Here is a 22,929-nt window from a genome sequence, read left to right on the forward strand (position 1 = left end):
AAGATAGCCAAAACCAAAGAGAAACCATGCAAATCATAACCTGTATCATGTCCTTTTGCGCACAACTCTAGATGTAAACTCTGTAGGTATGATCTCCTCCATAAAACCCCAACAAGAAGTCTCAACAACACCCAAACTATATCATATAAATAATCATGGATGTAAGCCTCTCACAAGAAGATCAAACTCATAAACCATTCCTAATCCAAGGAATATGCCTAATATAAAACCATCTCCCAAACTCAACCAACATAACAACATATGCACATGGAGATAACCAATGCTAAAAAATTTCTCAAATGAACCCTCCAGAACTAACTCATGGATCGTAGCTCAAGATCCATATCCATGAAAGACAAGCATAAACATAATGCACTCAAGAGAAATAATGAGCCATACTTCTCAAGTAACAAACTGCTAAGTAGACCAAGAGTGGGGAATGAAAATGCTCATCAAGATATCCAAGTCTCCAACCAAGACTCATCTAAGAACAATCTCCTCTCAAGTCCATATTAGTTGAATGTCGCTTAGGCTTCCTACTAAAACCATTAACCGTCCCAACAAAAAAAACTACTGAGTAGACCAAGAGTGGGGAATGAGAATGCTCATCAAGATATCCAAGTCTCCATCTAAGACTCATCTAAGAACAATCTCCTCTCAAGTCCATATTAGTGGAATGCCCCTTAGACTTCCTACTGAAACTATCAACCATCCCAACAAACAAAATTTTTGAGTAGACCAAGAGTGTGGAATGAGAATACTCATCAAGATATCCAAGTTTTCAACCAAGAATCATCTAAGAACAATCTCCTCTCAAGTCCATATCAGTTGAATGCCCCTCAAACTTCCTATTGAAACCATCAACCATCCCAACAAACACATTTCTAATCCAAGAGAAATCAACATCACCACCATCTCTAAGTATCCATGAGCACCTATAACCAATTAATCCATGCCAATTCCAAATGCAACATAGCAATATCATGAAGTATCCACCTTATGATCAATGTACTCAATACCAAGAAACTGAACCAAGATCAATGTCAAAGTTTCGACCATGGCCTGAGGAACATAAACATCACAACATGATCCAAAGAGATAACATGATCCATAAGAACATACTATAACATGTCAAAATTCTAAACATGTATCAATAGTATACCATGACATAAAAATGAAACCATCCTAACACCAAGGATAACATGTCAAATGAAAGCATAAACCACACCTTTACCAAGAACCAAATTAGTCCTCAAGATGCAACCATCTCCACACACCATGAAGAAAACCATCTCCACATACCATGAAGAACCATCTCCATACACCATGAAGATAACCAAGAACCCCATGAATCCTCAAGATCTAACCATCTTTACACACCATAAAGATAACCAAGTGCACCATGCAAACGTCAAAGATGCTTTTGTAGCAATTTGATCTAAGACAAACCTCCAAAATCTACAAACACTCAATAAATATATTAATACCAAGTAATCCCACTTAACCATGGTACAAAGTCACCTATGGCATCAGCAAAGTATCAATACCAAGTGAAACCAAGATCTTCCAACTTAAGAAGATACAAACCAAACCAAGAACTAATCTTGCACAGTCACCTCATCCTTATCACAAGCTATCACTAAATCATGTATCCAATGTATTCATGACATCATGATGAAAAAACCATCATCTAACCATTAGTTAAATCTAAGGTATCAAACCATCAAAGAACTCAAAGTGCACATCATGAGCTCCTCAAAAGAAACCAAATAACCATGATCCTCAACCAAGAATATATACCACCATAACCAAATCATACATCTAAACTAATAAACATCAAGGATGTACTTATATATTCAATCATTTCATGCCAAAATCTATGACACCATGATCACATCCATGAACCAAACATTTAACTCTCAATTTTTTCCAAGCTGTAAGCATAAAATAGTCAACCACAATCCTCCACCATGACTATATCTAGTAACAACATCTCATCTCTTCTAAATGAAGAAAAATTAGCAAATCATGTGACTTAGGGCATATACAACCCAAATCCAAGCCATCAATTTGAATATGCATCAATAATGAAAGATCAATAGACAAAGACAATCCATAACCAAGCCATAAATGCAACCTATAGGTATAGACCACTTATAACACTACACAACTTTTAGACCCAACAAGTCATCATACATATTAAAACCAAACACTACTAACCATATCATCATGAGACCAATCTAAAATATGAACTGAGTATATAATGACATCAAATCTTAAATCTCTAAATATACAAGGTCATAAACTCACAATGCTACCATAGTCAATAGATACCATAAAAAGTTTAATTAATATATCAGCAAATAAACCATGCCAAACCTACACCAAATTTGAACCAATGTGTAGAGCTCTCCAAGAGATTTCTATTGAATACTTGAAGTCCAAAATTTGACTCCATATGCCCAAGTTATGCCCTAATTTGTGCTCAAAATTTATAATATTAACTTTCAAGCTCTTAAAACTTAACAAAATGTCAAAATCTCAGAACCAAACCTACACCAAGTTGTAGTGCTTTGAATTAGATTTCCAATGCCTATAAGAAGTCTAAAATCCAATATCCCGAGAGAAAGTTATGGCTATTTTACTATGACAGTCTTTCTACCATTTTCACAAAAAAATTTTGAGTGATGAAAATTTTGTCGAGATTAAATTTGACGGTCATCACTGGCTGAAACTGATTTTTTTTTTTTATTTCCTCTGAACATGGCCAAACTAGGGCATATTATATATACAAATTTATGGAAACATCAACTTGGATCTAATGGTGAGGTCTATTTTTACCTAGGAGGTCATTTTAGAAAACTCCCCTCTAAAACTATCATTTAAATGAAATACTTGAAAAACCCTTTTGTTCAACAATTTCACATGCCAAAAATCTAGCAATATCCAATCATAACAACAAACCCAAAATGCTCAAATCTACAATAAACAACATATGAAACCCATATATCTTGCCCTTTATTTTATCCTCTCATGCATTCCCATGAATTCAATCTAGGGTTACAACGATACAAGTAGTCTCTAATAACACTTGTAAGGAAACTTGCAGCAAAGAATATAACCATTTCTACATAACCCATAATAGATTTGAAATAAATATGTACTTAAATCCACATGCAAGAGAGTAAACAACATACCCACAATAATGTGACACAAGATATACTCTAGGAAACCCTTATTGAGGAAAAAACTCAACCTCCAAAAGAATCCATCACCATGTATTATTTAGTAAAAATCACCATTACAATACAACCACAGAATCCTTCAAAGCCATAGCCACAACCAAGCAATCTATGTGAACAAGCATGAATCCACACATCCCATGCCATGCTTCCAATCTTCACAAATGCTCGCTTTGCTAACCTATCAAGCCTTGTCCTACTTGACACTTTTCCTTTTCACCAACAACTACCCTTGTGGCTACTTATTTAGTAGCAAGTCCCACAAAACCATCAAGTGGTATTACATAAACCATGTGCTACCTAACCCATTGACCCCATATTTAATATTGAAAATTTAATTCTTTTCCCCAATATTAAATAATTACATGAAATATTATCATAATGTTACAATACAACTTATCAGGTATATCCCATGGGAATCTTTACATGTTGCATGCCCATCTAGGTGCAACATTACATAATAAAATAAAACAATACAATATAACAATATCATGCAATATGTGCAACACCCATTATCTCAACATTCACATCTACACCTTGTGCGGAACAAGCTCCTTTTTTGATTAGGTTCATTCTCACCACTTAGCAGAACTTTTTTGTTAACTAGGACTTCTCCTCTTTCAACATCTTCAAAATTTGAGGATCTCACATCTTCATCAACATGTACAACTCTAGCCTAGCCTTCTATTCTTCAATTTGTCCTTCCTTGGCACTAGGAACATTCAAATTCTATATGCCCTTCTCCGCAATGAAAACATTTCCCACAAAAGCCTCCTCTTCTAGATCCTTGTCCTCTACCTCTTCCTCTCTGATCTCTATTGTTCTGATCATGGAAACAATTGAAATTGTTTCCCCTCTCATTCTGCCTACTACTTCTAGCCTCATCCTTTTTCTTTTAATCATCATCATGGCCTCCATAAGATCATCCACCAGATCTTCCATTACGACCTCTTCCACTATTCTTGTTGTCAAACTTCTTGCTCAGTTTCTCCTCAACTCTTACGAAAAACTAGTATGCCTCATCAATACTATTTATTTGAACCAAACTCAACTCATCTTGAATACTTGGGCTTAACTCATCAAGATAATGAGCCATTTTCTCCTTATCAGCTTCTGCATAGCCAGTTCTAGTGAGAACTTGGTAGAACTCTTCGGTATACTCTTGAACAAATTTTCTTGCTTACTTCAACCCTTGCATTTTATTAAACATATCAAGCTCATAACCCATAGGGATGAATTTTCACTTTAGTTTAGCTATCATTCGATCCCATCTAGTGATTTTGTCCTTTCATTTTCTATTTCACTGCAACTGAATCTCCTGCCACTAGATCTTTGCATGCCCCTTTAGTTTCGCCTTCGCAAACTTGATCCTATCAAGATCATCAATATCTTCATACTCAAAGTACTCCTCTAGTTCATTGATCCAATTGATTGAATCCTAGGGGTTAAGATTTTCAAAAAATGTGGGAACCTCAAACTTAGGTCCTTTTCCAATCTTGGAGATGGCCTTAAAAAGCCTCTCTTCCTCTGGGTTTAGAATTGCCTCTACTTCATCATTTTCTTCTACTTCATCCTCATCCTTGATTTCATCTCTTATGGGAATATTTATTCCTTTATTCTTTTGTTCTTCTAATGCTTACATTTTTCTTTGGAGGGCTCTAAAACTCTCAGGTGTAACACCTACAACTCTTTTGCCACGCTCTTTTCATGGAGACATTTTTGCGCTTTCACTAAAATCCTAGTGCAAATTGCCTCACAATTGGTGATCTTTCTACATGCTTAACCCAAACCATGGTCCTAGTGTGAACTACCTCACAATTAGTAATCTATCCACATACTTAAGAACGCTATCTCTGATACCACTTGATGAAGGGTGCTCCCTTAATACTATAAACCCATAACAAAAACAAAGAAACAACAACAAGTGCAAGAATACAATATGGATTTTTTATTATCATCACAAATGTAGAATTATAGAATTCATAAGTATAATGTGCTAACCCACATGGGTGTCTTCATTACAATAATATGCAATACTAAGCTGCAAACTACCACCTAGAGTTGTCTTAGACAATGTTTGGGCCTTTCTAAAACAAGCAATTTTATGCCACCTAGGAAGGTTCTAGACATTGAAACTTAATACCTAAGGCTGACAGACCCTAACAATACATATAGAGTCGGCCAAATACATCTTTGACAATTATTTAAAAAATTTTAGGTAGCCCAACTTTGAAAGGCTATAACTCTCAAACTGTTGCTTCGATTGGCTATTATAACCACTTTTTGGAAATACCAGCTCTTGATCTATAGGCTTGGAGTAGTGCAAGCACCCTTTTGTCAAGTTTTCAAACCTCATCTAGGCACTCTAAGGCCTCAAATGGTGAGCTTGAAGTTTTTCTCCTAAAATTTCCATAAAAAATTTGTAATAACTGTATGCACCCAAAAATGGTCGCCTAGACTATGGGCCCCCATTATTCAATTTATCAATTTATCAAATTTTCTGAATCAATGGTTTGTAATATTTTATTAAATCAATTTCCTTGATCAAATTCGATTTATTTCATTTCTAAGATTGATCATTTTATTCCAAGTCTTATTTAATTAAAAGAAAATCTTCTCTTTTAATTAAATAAAATAAAATCCCCATTTAATTAAAAGAAATCTTCTCTTTTAATTAAACAGTTCATCCACATTTAATTAATTAAGAGAAAAACCTCTCTTTTAATTTAATTAAATATCTTCTATTTAATTAAAAAGAACTTGCTCCCTTTTAATTAAATAAAAATCCCACTTAAATATCTCTTTTGATGAAAAAAAGAAATAAAATAAATTCTTTTTATTTAATTTCTTTACACTTAAAAATGTGATCTAAGTGGGATTTATCTTTCCACTTTCTCCTCAACCACTCCTCTTTTCTAATTGTTGGAATCTTGTCTCACATGGATCACCACTTTCTTCTCAACCACTCCTCTTTTCTCATTGGTGGAATTTTGTCTCACATGGATCAAGCTCTATTATCCCATATTGGTTGTGAGAAGCCTCTCACCTCCATAATTTCCTTTATAAGGGAGAGCCCTCTCCTCATGTTAGACACCCATGATTATGCTATCGTTATGCTGCAGGTTTGAAGACCAATTTTTGAAAGAGTTTGAATACAAAAGCTTTTTGTGGAGAACTTCTATTTTCTTGTCTTTTTCTCTCTTGCACCCCTCATGGGCTTTTAGCTTAGATCTTTCATTTATAGATTAGATTTTTCTTTCATAGATTAGATCTTATTTTCATGCATATTTTAAAATCATGGAGACTAGCATTCTTGCTTTTCCTCTTTGAATCTCTCATCTCATGGTGTACTTGCATGGGCACAAAAATAGGTCAAACTGAGGGCCTCCATTGCAAACCCTTGCACTCTATGAGTAGAGAGCTATGGATCGATTTGTGAGGGCTCATTCTTGAGTTTTCTTACATGTAATGATTCATAGAAGTGTGGCAACATTTTAGCACACATTTTTGGCGCCCACCGTGGGGCTTGAATCAAGTTTCTAGCTCCATCTACTTTTATTTTTCATCTCTAGTTTTTTACAGCAGCATATTGGATCTAATCAAGTGCTCTTGTAAATTTTTCACTTTGGTTTTAAGGCCAACCCATATATAGATTGGTTTGCAGGCAAAAAATTTAGTTGGTTTAAAGATTCAATCATATCTTTTAAACCAATTAGAGTTTGGTTCTAAATTTTTTTTTGTGGGTTGGTTATATGCCCAACATGTCCCAGTTCAATTTTCAGATCATTTTGACATGATTTGCGCGAGTTATGAATTTCTCTTTATTTTTCATAAAAAGCCATTTTTGATCGCAAATCAACGTATTTTTTGAAAAAATTTACATTTTCAGAAATATTTTTGAATTCTAATGGGGGTTCTTTCTTTTTTTTTTGAATTTTGAGGCCGTATTAAAGATCAAAAACTCGATTTGTTGAATCTGGCCTATTTTGAAAAATTGGGTCCCTAGGGCACAAATGAAGAAATTTTTTTGAATTTCTTACATTTTTGGAAATCTCTTTAGTTTTTACCAGGGTCTCTTCTTTTCATTTCTATTTTTGGGTTCAAAATCATAGCAAAAAAAAGGTCTAATCATGTTGACTAGGTTATTCGTATTTTTTTTGCAAGGATTTTCGTGTTTTTCTGATTTTTTTCTGTTAACTGCTCACTGTTTTGGGTTTTTCTATGTTTTCTGATTTTTTTGGAACAACATAGCAGCAAGTTATGATTTCATTGGAAAAAGTACTAAAGTTTTTAAAATAAGGTAAGATCTACTAAGCTCGTTGCGAGGACTTCAGGTATTCTTCTTTGGCTGATAACACTTTGATTTGGAACTTTAAAATGAACCTCTCATGTGTCTAGCTTGTGTGTTTTGTTTATGCTTTTATTTTTCAAACACATGTATAATTGATACTAGGTTGTAATCTCCATTGATTTTTATTTAGCAAGCTTGATTATTAGTGATAGATTTAGATAGCTATATTGGGTTATTGGACTCGCTGAATCCGCCGACCCCTCATTCCACCCCGTGGTTGCAAGATCAGTGCCACATTAAAGGGGATGGGTCTACAGGATAGAAGCGTTAAGTGCTCCACTTGGCAACCCTCTTGTGCTTTCTAAAACTCACTAATCTTTGAGTTGTGGACTCATTTTGACTTGTGTGAGGGGTTAAGTGTTCCACATCTTTGGACTCACCTTGCATTAGTTAAAGCGTTAAGTGTACCACCTTGTGCTTTTTGATTATTCTTGGATAGATTTTCTTTTGGGGAATTAACATCTGTACACACATAGTAATTAGGCCCCATGAATACTATTTGTGGATCTTGAGGGAGTGAGTTCCTAGTGAAACTCCTCTCAAAGAAAGATTCCTTGTAGGTGGGAAGGATACTTTGAGAATCTCTTAGATAGATGGATCATCAACTTGTTGATTGAGGCATCCTTTCTTCGGAGAGGTTGATAGATCACTAGGGGTTGATATCATAGATCTTGAGATAATCTTAGTTAGTGTGTCGGATTAATCTGCTTGCTTTGATTGGGCTAAAAGTGAAAAGGTGTCAAAACCTTGGATCTGAAAGCTAAGTCCCCTTATGGTCTACTATTGTGAGTCAGTCACCTTAAAATAGGGTTAACCATAGCAGACAATCCCTATACAGGGAAAACTGCAGACGAAACCTCAAGCGGTAATAGCCACTTCTGCCATGGTTGCAACAATCGCTATATAAATGTCCTCGTGGAAGAAATCTCCATGGGGTATGGTTCATTGTGGGTTGTCAGATCTCCCTAGCAGCTCTTGAAGATTAAGTTCTCAGACTGTGTCAAAACCTCGGTGCGCCGAGATTGGAGGTCACCCTTGTGAATCATAAAAGTTGCAGAGTCAAACCATTACTAAAAACCTTAGAGAGGCCAACTTTTATTTTCTAGGGATCTATGCAATGATTGTGAAACTTTTTCAGAACATACACAATTAGCTCTCCTAGGGATTAGCATAAACTAAGTCACTTGATTGCTCATGTGCAAGGTTGCTTTGCCCCTTGTTCATTGTTTGAAGACTATTTGCTTGAAATCCCTATTTTCTTTCTTGCGTGCTTGGTTTATGATAAAGAATCTATTGATACATCTACTTGGATATTTAAAATGAACAAAATCTGAGTTCTTGAGTTGAGACTTTACAATCGAATAACTTTGTTATCCCATTATTCCTAGTCTTCCTAGGTTGGTCCTATTTGGATTAGGCTACTTTTCTCATTGTTAAAAGCCTTTTTGCACCATGGGTTATTATGCTTTGACCTCTTGAATTAGTAGTCATTGATTTCACAAGAGACCTTGTTTGGAGTTGGTAAGATAGAAATTGTCCTTATTGAGAAAGATATACACTTGGATCCTTTGATATTACACTTGGAGAGTTTTAGTAATTTCTTGTCCACACTTTCATAAAAAAAAAAAAAAAAATCAATTTTAATTATTTATAATTTGGGTCAATCATCCTCCTGGTCCATATGTGCTAGGGTATTCACCCAAAGTTGTGGGCACCTCTGTGGCAGTGTTGGTTTACACCTATTGCAAAATTCTATCTTACCACATCTCTTTTGGACAAGTGAGAGCTTTTACTATCCTAGTTTGCTACCAACGTTTCTTAGGGTTATCCTATCAACTAGTGCCTTTTCTTTCATGTTGATTACAAGTGCTATTACATGTTGCTCAACATTCAAATGATCTCAAATGGTATCAAATTTTCCAAAATGACTCTTGGTCTTCTTTCTTCTTTATCTTCCATGTCTTTCTAATCTATCATTTCCACTCTTCCTCTTCTTCATGTCTTATTGATTCTTTTCCTCCTATTATCATATAGTCTACCTTCTTCTATTCATTCTTTCTCTTCTTATATACTTGATTCTTCTTCTTCTAGAACCATGGATCTTGGATATCTTTTAAGGGATCCTCATTTGAGCTCAGATGAAATCCACCTCCTTCTTGAATTTGAAAAGTGTTGTCGCTCCAATAGATAGATGGATGCTAACATTGCAACAAAAATGATTAAAAAAATGGATAAATCAGACACCTTTGCTAGGATCATGTGCAAGATTAAATCACAATATCCTTCTTCCAAATATTTTCCATCTTCCAAGTCTTATCATGATTCTTCTAAATATCATACAGATTCTTCATCCTCCAAGTCTTATCATGAATCTTCTAAATATCGTTCAAATTCCTTATCTTCCAAGTCTTATCATGATTCTTCTAAATATCCTTCATATTCTTCATCTTCTAAGTCTTGCGATAGTTCTTCTAAATATCATTCACATTCTTCATATTCTAAATCTTACCATGACTCTTCTAGATATCATCCATCTAGGTCTTCACCTACCTCTTTTTCACGATATCATTCTTCTTCTACTTCTACCAAGAGTCTTATTCCTCTTATTAAGACATATGATAATGAACAATATGAAAAGTCTTGTGATATGCCTATCTATAATTCTTCTAGTGACAATGATTATGATGGTGATGATTATTACATTCCAACAGTTCCTAAAAGTCCTCCTAGTCCTATGCTTGTGCTTAAAGGGGATGAGTCACGAAAAGATATTGATGGTAATTCACATGAATCAAATCTTGAAAACAACATTGATAAATTTTGTGAACAATACCTAAATGATAAATCTGCATTTTTTGATGAAGAGAAAGCATTTTTTTGTGCTGAAATACAACATCAATGGGATAATACTTCCTCTTCTAAGAACCCTCATGCTGAAAATAAAGATTACACTCTTGAGCAAGATCATGTTAATGTTGAACCTTTGTCTAAAGATGCTCCCCTTCCATCTTCTACTTCCTCCACTATCCATACATTCCCTAAAGATTTTGAGTCTCTCAAATCTTCTACCAATCATTCATCCAACAAAGATCCTAATGATTTTCATGTAGTTCCTTATAGTTATCCTCAAGGGCTACCTCTTAAAGAAACTCAAGCTAACCTTTACTTGGCTGCAAATACTTTTGATAATGCTAAACCTAAAGAGCCTAAGCCTTCATGCACTATAATGCCTACTTCAGCTAGTCCTTCATCATCTATTCCAAAGTCTTCCATACAATTCCAACATGCTTCCTTCTCCTTAGGAGTGGCTCCATGTCAAGAGGACTCTAAAAATGATAAAGAAAAGAATATAAAAAAAGATCAAGATCAAGAACCTTCCATGTCATCCAATCCTTTTCACAATGTTTTTGATATTTCATGGTTCTTTTGATTCCTTACACCCTTTCTCATTCATTCCACCATGTCTTAAGCCTTCTCCTAAGCAAGATCAAGATACTGCTTGCACCACTGAGCCTATTGACAATAAAAATGGTCTTAGTACACTTTATCCTTCCAAAGATGATACTTCCATCAAGGTTATTAAAAATGATGCTATTACTTCCAATGTTGAGCCTATTGAAAATCAAGAGAACAATTCTATGCTTATGTTATCCAAAGATCCTTGTCAAGATCAAAGTATTCCATCTTCTTGTTCTACCACTCCATGTTCCCTTCCACTTTCTACTCTTCCTAAGTCTTCTCAAGCTATAAGTTCTCCTATCAAAGAAGTTGCTCCTATTAAAGATGTTTATGTTCCTATTGAAAATCCTGATGCTCACTCTAAAGATGCTGATGTCCTTGATTGTCATATAGATGTTAATGAACTTATTGATTATCCTTTTGCATCTTCTGCATCCATCCTTGGACCTCCCCCACCAATACTAAATCCTTCAGATTTTCCTTCCATCTTGGGTCCTTATGTCCCTTCACTTTATCCTCCCAATTCTCCTAGTTTTTCATCCATTTTGGGTCCTTATGTCCCTCCCTCTCCTATCTTTCCTCAAGATCAACATAGATGCATATCCTTGAATCCTTTTCATCCACCCACTCACCTAAACCAGTCATATCATCCTTCTTCTTCCACAAGTCCCAAGTCTTTTGGAAGTAACTTGAATGGTCAATACAAGAAAAAGAAGCAATTCAAGAATCCATATAAAAAAGAAGACCACCATGTCTCTTCTAATCGACATGGGGGCATAAAGTCAAAAGAGATATCTAAGAAAAAAATTACAAGACAAGTATGGGTTCCAAAATCCATCATTGAAGATATTATCTCTAAATCATCAAAAAGAAATGAAAAGAAGCCTAAGGCTATATGGATTCCAAAATCTCTCTTGAGAGAGTCTAATGTTGAACAACAATTAAATTTGACATTCAAGCTTCCAAAGAATTCCGCTTCATCTTCTTCCAAAAGAATTTTTCCATTCCATGTGCCTAAACTGAAACCTTTTCTATCCACTCACCACATTCCTTCACATATTACTTCATTCACATTTTCTCCATCCTTTCGCCACCCTTCAAGGTGTGTGTTGACGTTGATTTTGCCTTCATTTCCATTTTTCAATCTCACTCACTTCGCATAAAGCCATATCCTCCATTTTTGTCTCCCATCTTTCTTTCCCTATTAGCATCTTTGAGCATATCATTTGAATTCCTTTGTATATCATGGTTTAAACATTCAAAGAGCATTATCTCAAAAGCTTGACTTCTTCCAAAAAAAAAAAAAAATTGAAAAAGATTGAAAAAAAAAAAAGAAAGAAAAAAAATGAAAAATTTGAAAATGTGCCTTGGTGAAAACCTGGTAATCAGGCACTTTGGTAGCAAAAGTAAAGAGAAATAAATTCATCCTATGGTGAAAACCACTCCCTTGTGGTGCCTTGGATAAGTACCATGATGAAAACCTAACAAATAGGCATCATGCGTAGTTCTTCTACATCTTTCATTCATTTCATCTTCTCTCTTTGATCTTGACAATGTTGACCTATAGACAAACATTTGGCTATCTTGTGAGATATCTTATGATGATCTTGTTTTCATTCCTTTCATGTTTAGCCTTCATATGTATTTTCCTCCATTCATTCTAGTCTTTTGCTACCCTTTTCCCATTTACCCCTTTGGTCTTGATCTAATAAAATGGAGTAAAATATGATGCTATAAAGTCTCTTGACATGTCTACTTCTTTGGATTGCATCTTTCCCACTTTTACATTATGCTTTCTTGAATTATCCTATACTGGCCTTTCATTTCTTGTCCAAATGTTCTTTACATGAAAAATTTTCCCTAGCTTGGGTACTCTTGAGGAGTCAACCTTTGAAGATCATTTTCACTTGCTTCATACACTCCTTGCTTATCCATAATATCCATTAGCTTATTGCTTCATCATGTCCTCCACCTTGTTAGACATTGGGACTGCACGATGTGATCTTGCTTAAGAGTTTAATGCCCATTCTGTCTAGGGGTATCTTTGTACATATTTATTGATCCTGAAAAAAAATCCAAAAAAATTGATATATTTCAAAAATCCAAAAAAATGGTATATTGTAAAAAATTCTAAAAATTGAAAAATGTCCTGAAAAAATGATCATCTTAGTGACAACCTAGCAAAAGGCACTTTGATGTATCTTCAAAAAAATTATATATTCCAAAAATACAAAAAAAATAAAAAATAAAAAAAATCCAAGTGGTGAAAACCTGGAAACGGGCGCTACTTGAGGCCTTTGCACCCCTGTTTCTTAGCACATGTCCTCGACACTTAGCCTTTCTCCATGATGCCTTGTCCTTGTTACCTTGCTTTGGAATTGGTCTTTGTCTAGGGGGCATAACTATGTTAGCTTTGGTTTCTTAGATGTGTGAGTCTTTAGGACACCTCGCAAATGGTGTTTTTCAACACCCATTGACATCGAGTGTTTTTCAACACTTATTGGTTTGGTCTTACCTAGTATCATCATGTGATCTTACCTTCCTACAAGCATTTGATCCTTGTCCTCAGAACTCAGTATCAGTTAACACACTTAAATTTTTAAACGCAACACTTAATGCTTGACTTATGTCATGATCTTTTCTTTGTGTGCTGACTGTTATTGATTTTTGTTGAGTGTCCTTGTCTGATAATTCTCTCTAGGATGCATCGCTAGAGGACTTGGGGCATGGGACATGTTTTTATTTTTATTTTTTGCTTGTGGGTGTGGTCTTGAACTCTAGAGTGTCTTTTTGTCCCCTTGAAACACTTAGGAGATTTGAGACATCATCCTTGATTGTTTTTGCACAACCATTCTTATAGTCATCTTGGCATCTATGCCTTGATGCGAGCATAGTTTTTCTATATTAAATTGGGTAAGCTAACATCAAAGTCATCTTGACCTTTATGTCTTTGATGCTTATGTTAGAATCTTTCCACATTTCAATCCAATATAAATCGCAGTCATATCTTCATAGTTACATTTTTAACTAGTGATGATTATGTGATTTTTCGATGTCCATTAATAATTGCCCAATGATGAAAATAAGTTCTTTTACATTCTCTAATGAATGATGAACATAAAATCCTATGTTACAGTTGCTCTTTTGCAAGTACACCATTGCATTTCATGTAGCTTGCATTATTAGACTTCATGTTAGTTTGCATTTTTAGGCTGCATTATGAGTTTGAGAGGGTTCTCCTTTCATCTTTATTGTGGACATTTAATCAATTGTGGTCACATTTTGATCTTCATTTCCTTATTTTCTTTCGTGATCTCAATCGAAATTTCTATCTTAAACAGTTGATTGATTTTTGGAGCATTTTCTTTTCTTATTTTTATTTCTTTCCATATCTTTCAAACTTCTATCTTCCATTTTCTTTTTCCCCACTTCTTTTCTTCTAAATCACCTTTGGGGCATAATATTTCATGCTTGATGATCTACCTTGGTTCTATGATTCTTATATCTTTCATCTTACATCAAGAACCTTATCTTTTGTTCGATTTGATCAAATTTATCAATTTATTGTTTCTCCTCTATCTCATTTCGATTTCGATCACGAGGGGGCAGTAATTATCAATTTCAATCCTTGATTCAATTTTATCAATTTTATCCTCGACTTTTTCAAGTTAAAATTTATTTGTATTCTTTGTCCTGATGTGTTCTCGAGTTGACCACACATCTGGGTTGTTTTGTGATCCCAAATTGACCTCACACTTCAATTTCTTTCTTTGACTACATGTGTTCCCGAATCGATCACACATTAGTCAAAGAGGGGCAAATGTATGCACCCAAAAATGGTCGCCTAGACTATGGGCCCCCATTATTCAATTTATCAATTTATCAAATTTTCTGAATCAATGGTTTGTAATATTTTATTAAATCAATTTCCTTGATCAAATTCGATTTATTTCATTTCTAAGATTGATCATTTTATTCCAAGTCTTATTTAATTAAAAGAAAATCTTCTCTTTTAATTAAATAAAATAAAATCCCCATTTAATTAAAAGAAATCTTCTCTTTTAATTAAACAGTTCATCCACATTTAATTAATTAAGAGAAAAACCTCTCTTTTAATTTAATTAAATATCTTCTATTTAATTAAAAAGAACTTGCTCCCTTTTAATTAAATAAAAATCCCACTTAAATATCTCTTTTGATGAAAAAAAGAAATAAAATAAATTCTTTTTATTTAATTTCTTTACACTTAAAAATGTGATCTAAGTGGGATTTATCTTTCCACTTTCTCCTCAACCACTCCTCTTTTCTAATTGGTGGAATCTTGTCTCACATGGATCACCACTTTCTTCTCAACCACTCCTCTTTTCTCATTGGTGGAATTTTGTCTCACATGGATCAAGCTCTATTATCCCATATTGGTTGTGAGAAGCCTCTCACCTCCATAATTTCCTTTATAAGGGAGAGCCCTCTCCTCATGTTAGACACCCATGATTATGCTATCGTAATGCTGCAGGTTTGAAGACCAATTTTTGAAGGAGTTTGAATACAAAAGCTTTTTGTGGAGAACTTCTATTTTCTTGTCTTTTTCTCTCTTGCACCCCTCATGGGCTTTTAGCTTAGATCTTGCATTTATAGATTATATTTTTCTTTCATAGATTAGATCTTATTTTCATGCATATTTTAAGATCATGGAGACTAGCATTCTTGCTTTTCCTCTTTGAATCTCTCATCTCATGGTGTACTTGCATGGGCACAAAAATAGATCAAACTGAGGGCCTCCATTGCAAACCCTTGCACTCTATGAGTAGAGAGCTATGGATCGATTTGTGAGGGCTCATTCTTGAGTTTTCTTACATGTAATGATTCATAGAAGTGTGGCAACATTTTAGCACACAATAACATCTCTGATACTTAAGCTAGAGCAATGAGATTTTTACAGTAGGTTTATAACTCTAAAATGAACCTTCATGTAGAAAATGAGAACATTCTGAGCTCATATGAAAAACTTACTAAAAATAGAAAGTTCTCAGATATATTAACCACCTTGTCTACTAGTCCTTATTAAAATAGAAAAGACTGAAAAGGAAAATATTTTTGGATGTAATATTTTTCTTACACCTAGGATGCTCTTGCATCAAGTATTATGTGAACTATACGATGCAAATTCTGATGTAAGATTAGAGATATGCAAAGAGTAGCAAAAAAAAAGATTAGATATTAAAGATATCAACAGTAAGAGGTTTTCGTATCTATCTATTTTTGTATAAAGGAACTATATTGTATAATTAGTAGTGAGCTCATATTGCATACATATTGTAATTATAATACCAACTCCTAATAAGGTTGAGACTTTTAACAAGGTCAACATCCCTACCAAGATACTCTTGCTTAGTGGATCATTTTGTGGGTACTACCCCCATGGGGGTTTTCCCTTGGCCAAGTTTTCCCTAGTTAACAAAATATGGTGTGATGAGTTCTCCTTGTGCATGGTTATTATTATTGTTCAATACTATTAGTTTACTTTAAAGTAATTAACAATATTTAGTTGTGGGAAAAAGTTTATAGAATACTGATTCACCCCCCTCTCAATATTACCTATTTCTAACAATTTGTATCACATCTTAGTTACTTTGAAGAGGTTTAACAACATAAGTAAGACTCCTATGAATATGGAAAAAATAAAGAGGAATCTTGGAGAAACCCTTGAGTAAATTGATCTTTTTACTGAGCAAAGAGCCAACTTGAAAGAAAGATATGAAGATGCAAAAGATTACATTAGGAAATTGAAAGATAAGATTGATCACCTCAAATATAGAAAAGAACCTAGATAGAAGACACAAGATAGTGATGAGGTAGAAACTTTAAAGAAAGAGAATGAGACTTTGAAGCATGAGTTGAAGATTCTTGAACAAAAGCTAAGTTTAAAGAAATATGATAGCAAGATTGAATCAGATCCAAAATCTGAAAATGCTGATCTAAGATCACATCTTACAAAAGTAACATCTAAACTTGATTCTATCAAAATAGAGCATGCAAAACTTGAGAAATACAATACTATTGTGAAAGGAAAATTAACCATGCTAAGCAACAATTAGAGAAGCTTTAATTTATTAGTGAGAAAATTGATGAGAAACTATATTATCAGAGACTTTCCTATGATAAGACTTGTCTTGGATATTTCATTGGAGAGAAATCAGCAATGAAATTTGAAGCAATTAAAGAACCATATCCAGTTGTTGAAAACCTGGAACATATGAAGAATGATTAGAATGAGATTGAACCAATTCTAAATAAGTACCTAAAGAATTTGAGCAAGTAAGTCAACTTGAGAAATGTGATGAGTCTAAGAAAACATAGAAAGTTGAAACACCTAAGGAGGTAAGATATGAATTCAAAGGTAGATTCTTTATATGTAATTACGTTGGTCATATGAAGAGAGATTATATGTTTAAGTCTTTCAAACCTATTACTAATTTCTATTGTTATAATTGTCATGGTTGTGGTCATAAAGTAGTTGATTGTAAGAAACCTAAGTTTAATGATAATAATAGCAATAATATAATGTTTAGGGATACTAACCCTTTAATAATGAAAGAAGAAGATCCTCAAGAACATATAATGAAGGATAAAGAGCTAATAGAACAAGGAGTATTATTGTGTGTTACAAGTGTAACAATTTTGGACACATTGCTAAGAACAATAGAGTACTAGTTAATCAAAATTTACCTAATCAGAGAAGGAGTACACCTGTATGTTAGTTATGCAACAATTTTGGTCACACTGCAAGATTTTGCAGAATGAATATGAGGAGCATCAATAGGAATCAAAATTTTAGAAGGAATAACAACATAAATATTAGAAGAAATGATAGCAGCAACAACAACTAGAAAGATGAACTCAGAGAACATGTTCTGGAATTCAAGGAGGTATTTGTCAAAGAAAAAGATCCATCAAGTTAACATGTGGCATTAAAAGAACACTATTTTGATGCACCTAATGAAAGATTGAAGTCATTAATTGTATATAATTCATCCTATTTGAATTAAGCATTTATCTATTGAAGATAGAGAATTAAATAGTTAGAACAAGAGTTAGAGATCAATTTGGAAGTTGTGAAGTTAATATATGGTAAAACAAGGTGTAATAAAGCTCTAGTTAAGAGCGCATATCATTTGGAAATTGTATGAAGGTGTACAAATGAAAATAGGTATACTGGTTAACAAAGAATAACTTTTGTAGATTGAGTAGTTGTGCAATTAATGTAGAGATAATTTTGAAAAGATATAAGCCATGCAAACATGATTATGAATATCATTCAACCCTATGAAGAGGTAAGTATCAATCAAGAGTGATTTGACATTTGAAAATAAGTATATTGGTTAACAAAGAACAACTTTCATGGATTGAGTAGTTGCACAATTAATGTAGATATAATTTTGAAAAGATATAAGGCATGCGAACATGATTATGAGTATCATTCAACACTATGAAGAGCTAAGGATCAATCAAGAGTGATTTGACATTAGAATTGAAGGAAATTTGAAGAGTTTCAAGTGCAAAGAACAAACAACCTTAATTATGCATTTAAAAAAGGTATTTCATTCTTAAGTAAGGTTTTACTCTAAGAATTGTTTCAATAATTCAATCATAGAGATGGATAAGTCCTTATTTCATAATGTGGAAGATGAAGCAAGGCCTAAAATGAAGATAAACCTTGTTAAGTATGTGAGTAATGATACTAGCTCCATGTTATTAAAAATGCCCAAGAATTTCATTTAGAAGATGTGGGTAATTATCTAAGAAGCAAGTTTGAGAATATAGGAGAGGATAATGTCTCAAAGGAATTTGATCATATTTACAATCAAGACATGAGTTATAAACAAGGTTATGAATATTTGAAATAAAATGACCTAGTTAAGTTTATATTCTATTATGAGTTTGATAATGAAGAGTAGACTAGGATAATTATACATAGAATTCATGATGGAAAGTTTTGGTTAGGAGATGATGTAGTTGAAATCTTTTCTAACCTTGTTTATGAGGTCACTATACTATGAAATTAAGGAAATATACCAATAAATGAAAAGAATGTCAAGAAGTTAGTTCTTGACAATACCAAGTCAATTTACAATGGAAGAGGCATTGTCATAAGCAAGATCAAATAACATGATGCTAGATTCTTGAGCAAGGATGTGTTACAAATCTAGAGATGATGATATGGTAACTAGCTTTATACAAGCAACTTATAAGATCTACATTAACAAGGAAAAGGTCAAGTTGTGTGAGATTCTAAGAGCACAATTGATAGAGAACCTAAAGAAGATAAATCAGGTTAAGAATAGTCAATTTAGGTTCCAATATTTAATCACACATATGTTCTTCCATCTGATCAAAATATTTCCTTTTATGCAAACATCAACAATAGTAAGTAGTGACATATGCACAATGGAGAAGATTTGTGAAGTGTATAATAGACACCTTATATAAAAGGTTAATGATAGTGCTTATTTGATTATGAAGACATACAAAAAATGAGATGAGGGAAAGATTCAAAATCCCACCCTCTATGATAGAAAAGTACAAAGAAGATACTTTCTTTATGGTGGAGTTTTTTTTACATATATTGAGGCAGTTGAACCAAGGATGTTGTATGTTGAACCCTTAGGATATGAGATCATTGCAGAGGAAATAGAAGGATATGCCCAAGCTATCCTTGAAGAAGATAAAGATGAGGAGTTTGACAGGTTAGGGACATATGAAGAGCTAATGAAATCAGCAAGTCAAGCCCAATTAGAGAAACCAACTAAGAAGAAAGTAGAGGCAGTGGTAAAGAAATCTATGGAGCAAGTTGGAATGTTAGCTAAGGAAGACAGTGTAGCGAGGCAAGAAATCACTGGAATGAAGAAATTTGGACAACAAGGGATGGTTTCCATTTCACCCTTGGCATCTATAGGACCAACAAATGGAGTGATAGTGGTTGCACCTGCTACTACAAAACCTATTTCTACCTATGCAATAATATCTCAACAATAAGAATGCATCATACTTGTTATTTCACTAACCAAGGAATCAAAAGAAAAGGAAACTAAAATGGTTGAGGTGAAGAGAAAATGAGTCATACTGGCAGAAGTAAAGAAAGAGTCACCTGACTCTCCTAGGGAAAAAAGAATAAAGGCAATGACAACAAGACTTGACAAGAGACAAAAGGAAATAATGCCAAGCTTAGTTAGCAAGAAGATGTGAGGCCAAGTGAAGCCTCAAAAGCCTATAGAGAAGCAACCTAAAGTTGTGCAATCAAGAAGGATCTTGGAAGCCTAAAATTGAGAAGGTAAACAATACCATCATTAATGAAGGAATTTTTTCAATTGAACAAATTTTATCATATGTATACATGAATTGATAGATTAGAGTTAGAAAATGCTGTAATTAGACACATCATCCTATATAATAAGAAATCTGAGGATGTTAAGATGAGATTACAAAATAATTCTATGAGAGGTTGACAAACAAAAGAAAAAGATTTGATGAAGAAGATAAGAACATCAAACAAAACCATATAAGAAAACTATGCCAAGTTGACAATGATGAGCATATGGCTAGCTTAATGAAGAGTCTAGAACCATATCTAAGAAAAAAGAAAAGAGCCATACTAATAATGTGAGGTAATTCTTAGGAAGTTAATGAGGAAACTAAAAAGGAAATTGTCTAGATGATGAGAGATATAAATAAAGAAGCACCATAAATTGGAATAGACACCATGCAAATTGGTTGAACTAAGTGTTGACATTTAGGTCAATTTGTCTATCAATGACTCAACACTTAGTCAAATGGTTACATTTCTACCAAGCTCTATAGTTTATACCAATCTTATCATTCATCCAATAGTGTTAACCAAGTGTCTCAGTTGCTACAAAGCTAAACATATAGTTTGGAGTTCATGCCAGGCTACACAACATCTACCAAGCATCAGAGACAATTTAAGTATAGCCCAAGCATAGTAGTGTCTATGTAGCTATCCAATAGATGTGATGAAGACTCCAATATTAACTAAGCTCTATAATGTTAACCAATCTCTATAGTGTCTACTGAGCTCATAGTTTTAACTCACTGAATCTAGTGTTGACCGAGCCATACAATGTCAATCGAGTGATTCAACAACTAGCTAGTTTCTTATTTTTCACTAAGTCACATAGTGCTAATCAAGTTTGAGCTACTTGATAGTGATCAGTATGGGCTGAGCTTCAACTTCAGCCAAGTGCCAAAGTTTTTTGAGCATTGAAATTGTTTTTCATGTATCAAAATATCACCAAGTTTGTCTTCTAAATCTGAGTTACAATAGTTGGGCTAACTTTGTGAATTATGATGAATTTGGTATTATGGCCAACTCTAGATGGTAATGGATTGGACTGGAATATATGTAATGCATTATATCATATCCAAATAAGTATGTGAAGAAGAATAAGGATTGTATGAGTTTGAATTCAAGAAGGCTACAAGTAGTATAAGGGACAACAAAGATTTATCTATCATAGCCAGGTGATTATTGTAATACAAGGAATCTCATTCAACAAATTAGAGTTGTAGATCAATGATTGACCACTGATTCATCCTAATAGGTGCATTGATAAAATCTTTTAATAGGGTAGACTTAATAGTATTTTGCTAAATATCCTAATAGAGTGCATACTTCATTGTATGTTTACTAATCCTTTCATACGGTGGACCTAACTGTCATTATTACTCCTAACAGGGAAGATCACTAGAATTGGTCAATTGTAAGTCATAATAGGTTAACTTTATACTTGTAGTACTAGAGCTTATGGGTATCATCCCCACCCCACTTTTACTTTTCAATTGGAAGGTTTCTGGGTCATCATATCTTGTTTTAAAGTGTTATGAATGTTTTATTGCTTTCATTCTTTCATGCACGTAATTAGATTAGTATAATGTATGGAGGATTAATTGGTGAAATAAGATAAAGATTTTATTAGTTCTTGATTCACCCCTCCCCTCTCAGTAACCTAGCCTACCTTATATTTACAACACTAAGGTCATAGTTGATACAACAGAAGATCCTTTTAAGGATCATGACACAAACATTTTTGGCAATATCTCTAATGATTCTCACTTCAAAGAAGAAGTAGATGAAGAAGAAGAGAAGAGAAAGAAGGAAGAAGAGTAAAGGGAGAAGGAAGAATTGAGAAAGAAGAAATTAGAAGAATAAAAAAAGAAAGAGGAAGAAGAGAAGAAAGAGGAAGATGGGAGGAAAAAGGAGGATGAGAAGAAGAAGAAAGAGGATGAGAAGAAGAAAAAGGAAGAAGATGAGAAGAAGGAGAAGGAAGAAGAAGAGAAAAAGAAGAAAGAGGAAGAAGAGAAAATAATAAAAGAGGCAGAGGATTAGAAGAAAGAAGATGAAGAAAAGAAAAGAAAAGAAGAGGAAGAAAAGATGAAGAAATAAGAAGATGATAAGAAGACAAGTGAACCAAGCAAATCTCTTACCCTTGTAGCTCTAATAGGCTCAGATGATGCTGATCAGATAGACATGATATCATCTTTAAATAAGATAATCAACAAGAATATAAAGGTGAAGAGTTTATAGAATACTCTTATGGATGTAACTAAAAAATAAGAAGGTACACTAATAGTGAGATTATCAAATCCTAATCTAGAGGATAGGGCTAAGGTAGTGATTTAATCATTTGATGTTGAATTCACCATCTTGTTAGATGTGGCAGCAGTTCAAGTATAAGCAAAGTATGATGCTTAGATGTTTGACATAGTGTGTCAAAACATCAAGAATGATCTAGGAGCTATTGATGCCTATATCAAGGAGCTAAGGAGATGTGATATTGAAGGAAAGAAAGTGTATGCCAAATG

The sequence above is a fragment of the Cupressus sempervirens genome, chromosome 2, assembly GCF_028749045.1.
Source record: "Cupressus sempervirens isolate cs-2001-9-10 chromosome 2, ASM2874904v1, whole genome shotgun sequence".
Classification (NCBI taxonomy): domain Eukaryota; kingdom Viridiplantae; phylum Streptophyta; class Pinopsida; order Cupressales; family Cupressaceae; genus Cupressus; species Cupressus sempervirens.